This window comes from Lepus europaeus, chromosome 11 (genome assembly GCF_033115175.1).
Source record: "Lepus europaeus isolate LE1 chromosome 11, mLepTim1.pri, whole genome shotgun sequence".
In the NCBI taxonomy this organism is placed as follows: domain Eukaryota; kingdom Metazoa; phylum Chordata; class Mammalia; order Lagomorpha; family Leporidae; genus Lepus; species Lepus europaeus.
In genome coordinates, this window is record NC_084837.1 from 31,663,278 (window position 1) to 31,678,930 (window position 15,653).

Consider the following 15,653-nt stretch of genomic DNA (forward strand, 5'->3'; position numbering starts at 1 on the left):
CAGAGAGCTGGACTGGAAGAGGAGCAACCAGGACAGAATCTGGCGCCCCAACTGGGACTAGAACCCGGGGCGCCGGCACCACAGGCGGACAATTAATCTAGTGAGTCACGGCTCCAGCAATAAATACTCTTGAAACATGTCAGGATTTTATTCTTTTTCTGGCTGAATAATGTTTTCCTTATCCACTCATCCATAGATGGACATATAGGTTGATTTCATATCTTGTAAAGAATTTTGCAATGAACATGGGAGAGCTGTTATCTCATTCACATGCTGATTTCATTTCCTTCTAATATATATACAGAAGTGGTCTAGCTAGGTAATAGAGATCTTCATGATGTATGAATGGGAGCTTATAGTGAAAGTAATATTTGTTTCAGTTACTATTACTTTTGACACCATGATAATAAACTTTGGACTTTGCTTTCTTTCCAGAAAAGCTGTTTAATATGTGACTGGGGCTTACAATGTATGCAATAGTGGTTAAAGATAGATAAGTGATAGATACATGAGTAATATGTCTATGATTTTGTATTCATACAAATTTTTGAATATTTTTGAATATTATGTATTCAAGGAATATGTACCTCGTATGTATATTTGTGGGAGTTTGTAGTAGATTACTAGTCAAAAAAACCTACCTTCACTTTTTTTTTACCTATTTGGAAAATATAAATTAAAAATATAAATTAAAAATGTAATGTTAGATGATTCATAAGCCTGATGAACTTATTCACTGTTGTCATTTTCAACTGTCATAAAATATAGATAATTTATCACTGATTAAGTTTCCAGTTGGCAACAGGTTTTGATTTAGAACAACAAAATGGAACCAGCAGACACAAACTCTTTGGTTTTTGGCAGCTGGAAGTTGCACAGCTGAAAGACATGACATTTTGAAACACGGAAAGAATGGAAAGGGTATTTGGCATATCCTAAACAGTTTATAACAGCATTATTGCTTTCTGGGTCACTAGTGCATAGTATAATCACAATATTAGGATTAGTGGTGGACAAAAAAAAAGCTATTTTCAATGTTAACCTTGGAGTTTAAATTCAACATCTCACAAAATCATAGACTATTTAAATGTGTCTTCTAAATGAATTTTAGAACTTGGATAAAGAAGTGCAATATCATATGGGCGCCAGGTTCTAGTCCCAGTTGCTCCTCTTCCAGTCCAACTCTCTGCTGTGGCAGGGGAAGGCAGTGAATATGGCCCAAGTACTTGGGCCCCTGCACCCGCATGGAAAAATGGGAGGAGCCATGGCACCGGCCCCAGGTGCTAATATTTATTTAGCAATAATTTGTTGCATATAGTGGAAAAGACTGTTAGTAGCCTCACCTATTTTACAGTTTGGGATAAGGTACACACCTGTGTTTATGAATGTGTTCATATGTGCATACATTTGTACAATGGGCATGTGTGTTAATTATATGAAAGTATAAATTGCAGTAGAGGAATAAGTAAATATAATAACACAGATAAATTAGGATACTTAAATAGGGGCCAGAGTAAATAAAAGTTATTATGCCTTGCGAAAATGAATGATTAAAATGTTCCAGCCATTGCAGAATCTGGGGAGTGAACCAGCAGGTGGAAGACCTCTCTCTCTGCCTCTGCCTCTGTAACTCTGACTTTCAAATAAATAAATCTTTAAAAAAATGTATTTTCTTTTTAAATCACTTTCCTAACAACATCTGGATAAATCTGCCCATTGTGAGGTTACACCCCTCTATGAGAAAAAGTGAGATTATTAAGTTATTTTCTGATTTCTTGCCTCAACATCCATTAATATTTTTACTAACAGAGGCCAACACCCGTGACTCTAAAATCCACATTGAACTTCATTATGCTTTTATTTATTTCAGCTTTTTAATTTTTTTTAAATTTAGCCTTTATTGGTTATGCTTAGAGTATTATACAAACTTCAGCTTTGTGTGTGTTGTATGTTTGCATTTTTTTTCTTTTAAGATACTGCTTCACCAATCTGTCTAAGACACTGTAATGTTTTACCATGAGATGGCAATCCTGGTCACACTAAGGACTGGGGCTTAGAAACCAATATTTCACCAAGGCCACATAAAGATAATCCATTTTAAGTTTAAACATCAATGCATTTCAATTCTTTCTAAAAAAGTCATGTCAATCATCTTTTCTGTTACCTTCCTCACTCCATTTAGCTTCATGTTGCCATGCACAATTATTTTCCCTTTCTGACATCCAGCTTTTGATGCTTTCTTTTTCCTCTCTGTGAGAGCAATGTCTAACTGAAGGCCATTAAGCATGATTTTGTGTACTGAACCAAAGTGCTCATCCAAGAGAGAATATATTGGTAGGCCTAAGATCCACCCTTCACTGAGCCATTTGCTTTTTCTATAAGTTTCTACCAAAATGGGCATACTTTGGTGTATACTGTAAAGGCATTTTAAGATTTTCACGGAGGCCCTGTATGTGTTAATGGCCCCGACCTCTTCAAACCTCTGACTTCTGGCTTGCACCTCACTGCTCCTTGAAGACCACTTCAGTGCCTTGCAAAATAAGTACTTAGAGTGGGTTTAGTTAAATGAATGAAATAATTATATTGGCTCCTGATGTGCTTTAGCTTTATGTTATTATAGGTAAGGAAATAGTTGATGCAATGTGAAAATAATGAAATTTGAAATCCTTGAATTTGTTATTCCATTTCCACCATTTAACAACTGTGTGACCCCAGGGAAATTACTTGACATCTCTGATTTTCAGTTCCATCATCTGTTAAATGTGGATTTGAATAGTAATTATTCCATACAATAACTTTGGGAATTAAATGAGTTGTAACATATAATGAGCTTGAGACAATGCTTGGCACATAAGGATGCTTTTTAAATGTTGGCTAGTATTTTTGCTATCAAAGACTTGGTAAAATCCACTGTTTCCTTGAAGAGTGTTGTAAATTGCATCTTTCAAAAATAAACTGACCTTTTCTAAAGGGGGAATTTTCCCCAGGTATCTGTTCTGGCAACAGTGTTGCTTCTCCTCAGAAATGAGTTGCTTACAGTTGATCATATTCCTGACATTGTATTGCTGCTTGCATATTCACAGTGAAACATGCCGCCTACTCTGCAGTAAATTAATAAAACTTAGAACACGCTATACATCCTGACTTACATGGTTCTGTTGTAGAACTCAAACCATATATGTGTTCACTGACATGCAGTGACCCCATCACTGACATTGAAATAGGTATTTTTTTTTTAATCAAAGCAAAGAGTAAGGAATATGGGCGACTATCACTTAATTCCAGGACTCCCTGAGAGATAAAAGATAATGAGTCTTGTAGTTTATACTTGAAATGGAATAATGCATTATCAGCTCCTGTGTTTATTTTTGGTTGGTCTATAGAACTCAAGCCTTTGTTTAGGAATAAGATAGTTTGCATGTTCTTCTGAGAATACTTGTGATGACAAATTGGTCTCTAGTCTGTATTAGGGTAGATTGTTACTACTTTCTTCAATCAGGGCCTGGGGTTCTTGTGAAATACCTCAAAATAGGGTCTAGTGTTAAGATGTTAATTATAGAAGTGATAATTGAATGACATTTCTTGTTAATTGGGATTCTGTGGGGGCCTGCCTGACTCCATGCACTACTTATTTTATTTAGTGAAGAGTTGACTTACATTCATCAAAGTACAGACAGAAGTACTGCAAGCTAAGGCAGAAACACTGAAGTGGGATAAAGACTACACTAAAATATTAGGGTTAAGAATTAGGTTTCAAGTCTTGTTTATATTTCACCTTCAAGTTGAGCTTTTTATCACCTCAAATCAATTTAGGAAATTGATGTTTGATATCAAATAACCAATTAGCAAAACATGAGAAAAGAAAATGACCTTCATTTTGTATGTAATTATCAGAAGTCTCCTCATTATTTAGTATAGTTTCCACTTTTATCTTCCTAATAGAATAAATTATTCTCATTTTCAAATATGAAAATACAAAATATTTTGTATAATATGCTGCCTTCATGTGAAATGTTTTCATTTAAATTTTTTATTCCCAGAGAATTCTACAATAGGGTATATCAAAATATGATTAATTTAGTTCCATTTATATGCTTCCATAAAGTGTTTAATTGCATACTGTTTCTCTTTGACTACGTTTTCTGGAGGAGAAATTATTTATTTATATATTTCATGTATTCCATATATGTAATTTTAAGAATGTAATGATACTTTCCACCTTCCCTCGCTTCCTCCTTCTTCCTATCTTATTTTTCTTTTAATTTTTGCAATGACATATTTTCAACTTACTTGATAATCACAAGCTTAATCCTCCACTAAAAAGAGAATTCAACATGTTTTAAGTAGAACATTCACTGTTCTTCAGGAGAATATTAAAGGGCTGTAAACAATACTCAAATATCAAGGTGTCAATTTTATTCATATATATTATATTTATAAACAATACAAGAATAGAATTAGACTCAAATGGTATATATTAATAAAATAAACACTGTTCTGAGGTTAAAAAAGCATAAAAACATTCATGACTATTCTACAACTACGTTGAACTCTTAAATATTTGATTCAATATCAGAAACACTAATATCAACTGGAGATGTTGTTCCAGACAGTCATTAGGTGTGAACTGGAATAATTGCTACTTTCCTGGTTGCTAAACAATTGCTTAATCTTCTTTTTAAACAACCTCTAATTCATGATGATTTAAATATATTTTTGACAGGGTTCTGATACAATTGTGATATGGGTTACAAATGCAGTGCTTAAAAATTCCAAATTTGAAATTTTATTTTATTTTAATTAGGTTAGAAAATTATGATTCTAAGAGACATACTTCTGATTTTTCCATTCAATTATATGACTTCAAAATTAGCCCTCAGTACTATTTTTCCCTCTTTACAAAATTGTCTTAAAGACAAATACTTATGCCATTATGTTTTTCAGAAATTTCTAGAGAAATGCCATGTAAGATTGATATTAATCATTTTAAAGTAAATTTATCCAAGAGCTCTTAGAATCCTTCCAGAATGCTTGTATTAGACAGTAAGGATTATAAACTTTGCTCTTTCCTACCATATATTGTCAAAAATGCTCACACAGATATCCACAGGCAATAGTCAAAATAACACTTTTAATGACCCAGGCAACTTGAACACAAGATAAAGTGCTTGAAGGAATAGCCATTAAATCATTCCCCCACCCCCCCAAACCTTCTAAGAAAAAAGTAACAAACCCCCTGACAGTATTGTAGAAACAATCTACCTGATGCTATACCTTCCTAAATCTTCAGGAGATTTATTAGAGAAAAATGACCAAAAAGAAAATATATATGCTGCCAAGTCCCTTTGCCAAAGAAACAGGAAGTTGCTTCTCCAATTGATTGACCAAATAACTGTTACTATGGACTACATGGTTGGCCCAAGGTCACAAAGCTAGTTATATTTAAAGTTTCATAATAAGAATGATATCCTTTCCTCTTACACAGATGATGGCATTTCTCTGCAAGTAATATGGACAGATATTCCAGTTAGCTAAGTTAAGTGACTATTCTCAGAGTTTGGAATTAGTGAAACCCTCCAATATGCAAAGTGAAAGAATCTGGTTTAAATCCTAAAATGGATATGGTGATGAGAGGATGAATGGAGAAGAACAGACTAATGAAGAGGCTATTATGATCTAGGCGGGAACTTGAAAATTTCTCCCATGATAGTTGAGGGTAATTTTGATATAGTTTAAAATGAGAGATCCAGTATTCATTTGGGAAATGAAAGCCATGGTTTGGGGTTGCACCTGAAGAAGTATAAAGCCTTGAGAATGCTACTCAAGACCTTCTCTCTGGTTTGAAAAGAAATGACCATAAAGGCTGTCCTTGACATCCTTAGCATCTCCCCAAGTTCCGCTCAACTTTGAACAGGCTTCTTTCTAGGTTCACTGTCAGCACACCGTACTGAATCCAGAAAGATTGACCACAGAATTCTGTGCCCTCTCCCTTTGCTCAGAGCACTTATTTTAGTCAACTTGTAATTGTAACCTCTTTAATCCTTCAGATGTAAATAATTTTTAAAGCATTGCCATCTCAGGGACCCAAGCTAGTCTTTCTCTAGGACCTGAGAATATTCTCTTTGAAATGTAATCATCAAGGAACTTAGTGCCTCTATCTCTAGTTCTTTTGGGAGCACAGAAATATAGCCTTCGGTGGTGGTGTCTTGCTCCAAATTACACAACCCCTTGTGTAATAAAAACAAGAAATGCTTATTTTCCTCTTAATGTCAATTAGCTAACATAGTCACCCATAGTCATAGTTTAGATTTTGATTTTGTTCTTTCCTTACTCTCAGTTCCACCTTGACATTAACAACTCTTGAGTTGATTTTTATCTCTAGATTACAGCATGAACTAACAAGTTAGTCAAAATATTTCTTTGGGGGAATTCAGTTAGGTCTAGCTGTTTCATAAATCTTTGTCTTCTCATCATCAGCATCTAACTAGTTATGTAGCACAAACACTTTTAATTTGAACGGGAAATTTTATTGGTTTCCTAAGGCTATGTAACAAGATACCTCAAACTGGGTGACTTAAAAACAACTGAAATGTATTTACTTACAGGTCTGGAGGCCAGAAGGCAGCAGGGCTTTCTGAATCTCTACTAGAAGAATCTTCCCTTGCCTCTTCTAGCTTCTGTTGTTTGCCAGTTTCTAGCTTCTTAATATTCCTTGGCTTGCAGATACATCACTCCAATCACTGCCTTTATCTTCACATAGCCATCCTTTTCTTAAGTATCTTCACATCACCTTCTGTCTGTGCCCAAATTCTCCTCTTTTTCGTAAGGACAACACTCATATAGAGTCAGGGACCACTCTATTCCAATATGACCTCATTTTAACTAATTATATCTGCAAAGACTCTATTTCTAAGTAAAGTCATAGTCTGAGGTTCTGGGGATTAGGAATTTAACATGTTTTTTTAAGGGACAGACTTCGACCCTCAACAGAGATTAAAGGAGAGAATAAGATACCATGCTTTCAAATCCAAAGCCATTAATAATGCTTGCAATCTTCACCACCTTAAGTTTATCTTGGCTATTTAGAAACTTGATGGAATTTCAATCAAATGAATTGGAAAGTATGAATACCAAATCCTTTTTATCATAGATAATTCTTACTATGAGAATTTTCAGGAAGGCATATATTATGAACTACTCCCATTTTAATTTGACAACTGGTCTGATGATTTCTATCAAAGATGATATAAGTGGTATACTGTGAAAATATAACAGAGTCCTGCAATGCAATTCAGAAACTACCACTTGGTGGCAAGATAATGCTGCTATTAATGTGACTAACAATGACCTAAATATTTACTCTCTTGAATTATAAATCCTTGATAAAATTGAAATAGCTTTGTAAAGGGCGTCAAGCTAAATTACTGATATTCATTTAAAAATATTTAATTTACATAATAAAAGTGACTCCAGTAAAATACGCATGTAAAATCCAATTCAAACAATGAGTTAATTCTTCTACTGCCTATCATTAGTAAACGACTACAATGAAACATGGAACTGAATGAGAAAATAGTTACTCAGTAGATATATGGGATTTTATGTCTGTATGTTTCTTTAAAAATCCTAGCCTGAGGTATACTGTAATAAAGCTTTTTTTCTCAGTTCTAACCCATTTATTTGAGCATGACTATTTAATATAATATTTACATTTATTTCCTGGTAGAACTTGAGAAAAATGTCTCCCTGTGTTATTGAACTGCTGTTCCTCTTATAAGAATTAATGAAGCTTCTGGCAGAGCAAATGGATTCCTTACTTACCTCATCACTGGAGTGGTATCAACAGTGTTATGCTTAGAAAATATGTAGGATTTGCCTAATGAATCCATGTTCATTCTAAAACACCAAAGGAATTAAAATGCTTCCAAAGATTTTCTGTTTGAGAGGAAATGCCGTAACAATAGGAAATACCTTCTTATATTTGTGAATGAAAAAGGAAAATGAACATTAGAAAAAGTTTGCAGGAAGAAAACTCTCTGGTTATAAAGAATACCAGAGATTTAATGTTATTTTTAAGCAAAGGTGTTTGATATAAATTAGCTAACTGATTCATTCTGTAACAATTAACTTCTTTCAGTACTTAACCAGGTTTGTCATAAGTAGTCATTCTAGGGAAATTTGAAGTAAAGAGTAGTTTCTCATTGACGTGAGACATTTATGGGTTTGAATTGTATTTCGGTGTTATTCTGAAGCAACATATTATAATAGGTAGGAATGCAAGCTTTGGCATTGGATTACTTAGTTTGAGCTCCATCTCTATAATCTATTAGTTATGTAATCTTGACCAAGTGGTTGACTTCCTTTCACCTCAGTTTTATCATTTGTAAATGAAGAAAAATAATAGTACCCCCTTTATAGTGTTAGTGTGAGGATAAGATAGATTATACATTTTAGTGCTTGACATTGTACCTCTTACACAGTAAACATAGTCTTGTCTTACTATTTTCCCCAGGCATCCATGGATAAACATTTCTCTGATAGTTGATGAACAATGAGACTCCTGGAAGAATTTCAGGGAAGAGGATTCTACCAGGTTCCTCTTTTCCCAAGACTTTTCACAGCTTACTAACAGTTTTCAAGTAGGGAAAGATTATGGGGTCATTTTGGTTGCTGACAGAAGATCAATTTTTCTTGCTCTCTCTGGCCTTTGGTGCTCTACTTTGGCTGGCAATCTGAAATCAAAGAGTGCCTCGAGGTGTCGCATTTTCTGGGAAAGTGCTAGAGCCCTGTAGTGTAATGCTGACTGCAGCTCAAGATGAGATTTTCAAACTTCAATGCCATGCCCTTTAATGAATATTGCCAAAGGCTGCAACTTCTAAACTTTTCTTTATGCTTAGATCTTTTACTCTCTTAACATATTCCCAAAGCTGATAGAGAGAGGCACTGCAAAGTCACTGAGGGTACTGAAGGAGTCCACTCCATGTTTATTGTCGTTGGCAAATAGACAGGACTATAACTAAGCAATACACTTTATCATTCAACTGATATAAATGTGTCATACCATTTTGATCTTAGAGGAATACTTCTTAGTTCTGTTGGTTGTTTACTAATTTAACAATATACTCTTACCATAATCAATCAAGGAATGCATAAGTAAGTCACCTTAGGAAGTTAAATTTAAATCTCAAGAAATAATATTTTATAGAAATATCTAATATTTTAGGACTTCAAAGTTTGTTTGCATATGTTTATAGATTTTTATATTAGTGAAAGAAGATCTTTTAAAAAATAACTTTTACAAAGTCACCTCCTATCACAAACGGTGTCAGCAAAAGATGGAGGGAACCGAAGAGCATAGAAACCTTTCTAAAAAACATAGACACGTAAGAATTAGACACTGACTATTTTGGGGATCCAGAACAGCACTTCTTTACCTCTTTCAATTCAATACACACAAAAGTGAAAAACCATGGTGATGCTTAGCTGTTGATTCTTGCAGTTAAAACAGGCACATTTGAACTTCATAAAAAGAAAATAAAATAATTTGAAAATAGTGAAGGTATAGATAAGAATATCATGGAAGATGAAAAATGTATACTTTTCTATTGTATCTTGAGGTATCTTCTCATAGTTTCTGGAAAAAAAGTACCCTCAAGACTCAATAAAGCGAATAAGCAATGGGCAGGCTGGTTTATCAAACATGGTAGTTCATTTCCCTTTCTTGTAGAACCTTTATATGTCTTTTGCCATCAGTATTTAATAGGTAAATAACCATACCATAAATGAATTTTTTCATTAAAACAAAATAAACAGAAGTGAAAGCCAAAAATATTTGACACGAAGCACTATAACCTTAAGGCATATGATAATAGAGATAGTTTCAATCATTATTTAGATAATAGAGAAGACTTTTATTTGCAACCAGGGTGACAGAGATTGCATCCCATGGATGATTAAAGTTTTGTCATTTCCAAAAAAAGAGAAATTTGAGATATTTTAGAGGACTATGTGGCATAGAAAATGTAAGATTTCTAGGGGGACTTGCTACAGAAAAGGAGGTGGATTATTGACTTGGCACCATATGTGTCTCATTTGCATATGATATAGATGTAAATATATAACCTTGAATTATTTGACCCATTTTATTTATCTACTGATATCTGAGTATTCTATTTCCAATTCCATCAAAACAAATATCTTGGGATTTCTTTGTATTTACTACCCTCTCCTTTGCACAGGATAAGCTGCATTAAATTTATGACCACAGAGCTTCCAAGTACTGTGTGCCAAATGCCATGTCTTTGACATATAAGGTTGAAGTAAATTCAGGGATATTCCATAACCCATAACATGTTTGTTGTAGAGATATAGAGTGAAAAATTGGCTGGCCTTTTCTACATGGCTTATTAGAAGTAATTAGCTATATGTCTCAAAGTATCATTGTCATCAATAAAAGCAAAAACAACTGAACTTCTTAACTCAACTTGAATGCCAAAAGGAAAACACCAGTCACATCCAACTAATTAAAATTATAGAATAATTATGGATAAATTTAACGATCAATATGCTAAGTTTTCATTAGATAATGTACCCTTAGAATTACTGAAATGTTGCTCTATATTTAGGAAATCTCATTTCCATAACTGAAATGGTTTTAGTGATCCATGTAGCTTTTAAAAATGAAGTATGACTTTTTAGGTAAAATGAGCCAACTATATCTCATAACAGAAGAAGAGGCCACCACCTCAAATTGAACGATGTTGGATACTGTCGTATTATCATTCTCTTATCTCCTTGTTTTCTAAGTGTTTCAGTTCAACATTTTTGCTGTAGAAACATGATATTTTTCAAATATAGCAGTACCATTGGCTACATTAAGGCTTCCTTCTTATCCAATTACCTTTGATTGGCCCCTAAGGATTAATGCTTTCTGTTTTTAACAATTAGATTTCCATTCTTGTCTTCTTAGTTTTAGCATTCAGGTCTTATCTTTCTGTTCATTTTTCATTTTTTCTTTTTTTTTAATAAAGATGTTGAGGCATATCCCTGTAATTTGCTTTGTCTATGCTAATTATGAATGTTTAGGAAGTTACTTATTTAAAAGAAACTACAATAAGACTTTAAATGAATTATGAAAGATATGAAATTTTAAGAGCTAGAAGTAAATCAGAAATGCATATGTTTAGGAATGCACCAAAACTAAAAAGCAATGAAGTAATGACATTGTGAGGAAAATTTTATCATGTTTTCTCATCAGATGTTAATAGCATGAGGGAATAACCTTCATAATGTGATATGTATGGCTTTCTTATTGTTATTTAGGATTTTACAAAGCTTCACTATTGGAAAGACTAGGGTAACATTGAGATGTTAGTCAATGACACAAAAATACACTTAGATTGAATAATTTTGAGAGATCTGGTGCTATGGTATAGTGACTATGGTTAATAGTGACATATTTTATTCTTGAAAAATAGATGCCTTACCGCACACACAAAAAAAGACTATACATGAGGTAATGAATGCTAATTTGCTTGATTTAGCCACTTACAATAATATATATACTTCAATATATCATGTTGTACACAATAAATAGATATTACTTTATTTGCAAGTTAAAAATAAAGATTAAGTTAATGCCTAATATTAAACATCTTATCATTAAATCATCAATATCAAAAAGAATGATTTTTCTCATCAATTAAGACAGAAATAAATTATCAGTGTAATTTCGTATGTTCATGGCATTTTAGAAATAAAATGAAACTTTACTAAAACATGGTTCCTATGTGAATCCCTGTAAATTACAGAAATCAATATACACATTTTACCCATGCTTTGAAATTATAAAATGATAGCATGGAGATTTTAGGAATGATTCATTCCTAAATAGAGGAAGGCTGTGAATGAATAACATAGATTTTATTGTTTCAGACAGAGATATAAAAAAGGGCTAAAAAATTTATCCTGTTATATTCATTGAATGTCTACATTTTTTCCTCAAAAACTCTAGCGAGAAATCTATGTATGCATTACATGCCTCAATTTGGATAATATCCTGATCTGAATGACAAGAAATTTGGGAAAAGCTGTGTTATCTCTTAAAAATAATATTATTCTGGAGTTTAATACAATCAGCCATCATTGGGTCTTTTTTTTTTTAAAGATTTATTTATTTTTATTTGAAAGTCAGAGTTACAGAGAGAGGAGAGGCAAAGAGAGACAGAGAGGTCTTCCATCTGATGATTCACTCTGCAATTGGCCACAAGGGCCAGAGAGGCACCAATACAAAGCCAGAAGCCAGGAGCTTTTTCTGGATCTCCCTGGCGGGTGCAGGGGCCCACGGACTTGGGCCATATTCTACTGCTTTCCCAGGCCATAGCAGAGAGCTAGATTGGAAGTGAAGTAGTAGTAGTAGATTGAACTGGCGCCCATATGGGATGCTGGTGCTTCAGGTCAGGACATTAACCCATTATGCCACAGTGCCGGCCCCCATTATTGGGTCTTATTTTCCAACTTTATCTAACAACTGCTACAAGATCCTAGAAGCTAAATGTTCATGGAAAATAACTTTACCTTTATAATTTATTTAAGTCTCAATGAGTAAGTTTTTGAATAATTTATGAAATATAACATATCAGAGTTGTTTGAAAGATAATATAGGGACCCAAAACTTATTTTGGTGCTAAAGGTCTGCAACTTCACTGGCTAGTATTTTCAAAGACAATTTTATGATTTTACTGATATACGTGTAAAACAAACCAAACACAGCTTTTGCTTTCGAGTTTCACCTTGATATAGTCAATAGCCTGTGAAGCCAAGTGGATATGTGGAGCATATTTCCTTTTAACATAACAAGCCATTCCTGGACTACAAACACCTGCCTGCACATATCTGGGACTCAGGCCTTGACCAATTTGCAAATTGTTCTTCATTGATTGAGTTATCGAATGGAGATGAAGGGAATTAACAGGAGTTGTACTATACCTCTTCTCTACTCCTCGAAGAGAACCATGCATACATCTTGTCTACCTGTCAAATGTCTATAATCCTATCTGCACCATAAGCCTTCTTGAAATAGCACTTAGTTCTACTTAGTGCCTGATTCAGAGTAAGTGCTCAATTAGTATTTGTTGAAAAGTAATTAATCAACCACCTTCCCTGTAATTGTTCTATTCTTCACAACCCAAACATACACACATTTACATATACTTATGCATGCAACTTTTCCTCAGCTTATATACTTTCATCTCTAATGACTTATCAACAAAGAATAATAAACTTCTCTGTAAAAGTTAGAAAATGGTAGTATATTTGCAAATGTAGAAGATCTTTTTTATTCCATCTTCTATAAGGTTTGTTGGTTACATGAATTATAGCCCTCCTTGTACTAACTCTTTTGAAGCTTCACTGTCCTATTGTATCTAACACAGTGCAAAATATATGGTACCTATTTAGTAAGTAATTATTTAAATGGATGAAATTCATTAGAACAGAATGACATTCATTAGAACTGAGTTAATATTAGTTTTAATATATTATACACGAGATGGCATGAGAATCAAATTGATGATAACCACAACAAAATCATTATCAATAACGGGAAATATAAATTGTTAAATCACCAGTATGTAGTACTTTACATGTTTTTAATGATACTTCTAAAACCTCAAAAATGTTAGCATTATTATTTTTATACATATCTATTACTTTACATGTCTTCCTTAATTACAGAAGCCTTATCCAAATATTGACTAGAACTTGCCTTGAAGATTTTATAAATTGACTTAATTTTTCTGACCCATAAAATAAGAAATGAGATGCCTTTAATAATTTTCCTTCTCTATTCTCCCTTACTTTGCTTAGCTAGCATAACAGCAAGTATATTTTCAAATGTGTCTGTTCGTTTTCCCTCTATCTATTTCACACATGACTATCTTGAGAGGTACTAGTGGCAAGTAGGTTCAGCACTAATGCTATATTTATGATTTTTAAACTGAAATGAAGCACCATACAGAAATACTGCTATGCACTGAATCCACTTATCTATTTAGAAAACAGTCAAAACGTAATAAACATTCCAATTAACTCTCCATTCCTTCTTCTAGAATTGGAATATATGTAAGCTAAAAATAGATGCCGCCCATTTTCAAACTTTTTTTCTCTTGTATTTACTTCATTATGTGATCTCACATAGTTTTTAAGTGTATATGAAAAACATCAGAATGTGTCTAATAGAAAAATTAATATTTAAACTTGAACATTAGCTAAAGGATGTATACTCTTAATACTACCTCACTTTTTATAGGAAATTTTATTTATACTTAAAGGATTTACTAGTTGGTGGTGTAAAGATCTTCACTGCCTATGTTAGGGTAAGTTAATTTATTCAGCCCCCCCAAAAATCTGCAAAGTACTGAGGCTTCTAAAATAAATGCAAATATATCACTGTAGACTCAAAGTATTCCAGTAAAATGTCTTCAAGGAAAACTTGAACTTTAGAATATAATTTTAAAAATTGTCAAAGAACCTGGGAAACAAGCACCATTGGTTTAACTCACTTTTTAAAAGCCATACACAGGAACCGGTGCTGTGGCCTAGTGGGTAAAGCGGCCGCCTGCAGTGCCGGCATCCCATATGGACGCTGGTTCGAATCCCAGCTGCTGCATTCCTGATCCAGATCTCTGCTATGGCCTGGGAAAGCAGTAGAAGATGTCCCAAGCCCTTGGGCACCTGCACCTGCATGGGAAACCCAGAATAAGCTCCTGGCTCCTGGCTCCTGGCTTTGGATCCGCACAGCTCCAGCCATTGCAGCCAGTTTCGAAGTGAACCAGTGGATGGAAGACTTCTCTCTCTCTCTCTCTCTCTCTCTGCCTCTCCTTTTCTCTCTGTGTAACTCTGACTTTCAAATAAATAAATCATAAAAAAGTAGTCATAGATGTGCCAATTCTTAATATCAGAATTATCAGATACAAAGAAAAAACTCTGCTTTCTTTGATCAAATCTTCTTTCAAGAAATCTTTGAAAGGTCTATAGAACATAGAAACCATACTCACTGACTTGGCAGATTTAAAAATAAAAAGTGAACAGAAATTGAATACTTTAAATACAGAATAATCTTAAATACAGGCTAATTAAATACAGTTAGTACATGAAAGGAGCAGGAGATAGAGTAGCAAAAACATTCAAGATACAGCACATGGTAACAAAGACAGGAAAAGTAGAGAAGTTACGCAACACCGTCAATAGAGCAAAACATTCTAGTTGTGATTCCAAAAGGAGAGCAGCAAGAATGGGCTTCAGGCAACACTGAAGATACAGCAGATGAGCATTTTCAGAATGGGAGGGCACAAGTCACAGATCCAAAATGTCCAATGAAATTGAGAGAGAAAAATAGAAGAAATATATACATAAGCAATGAACAAAATCAAGAGAAAATTTTAAAACCAATTTGAGGAGGAAAAAAAAATCAAATGAAAAAGAGTAACTTATGGTAAGGACACTAACCATGGAAGCCATGATAATGAGTAAAAAATTCAACCTAGAAATTTGTATCCTAAAAGCTGGGTTCAGACCTATAGAGTTTGCTATTATTAAAAGCTATTTGGAAGGATATAATCATTAGACTTTTATAAATCAAACAAATATGTTGT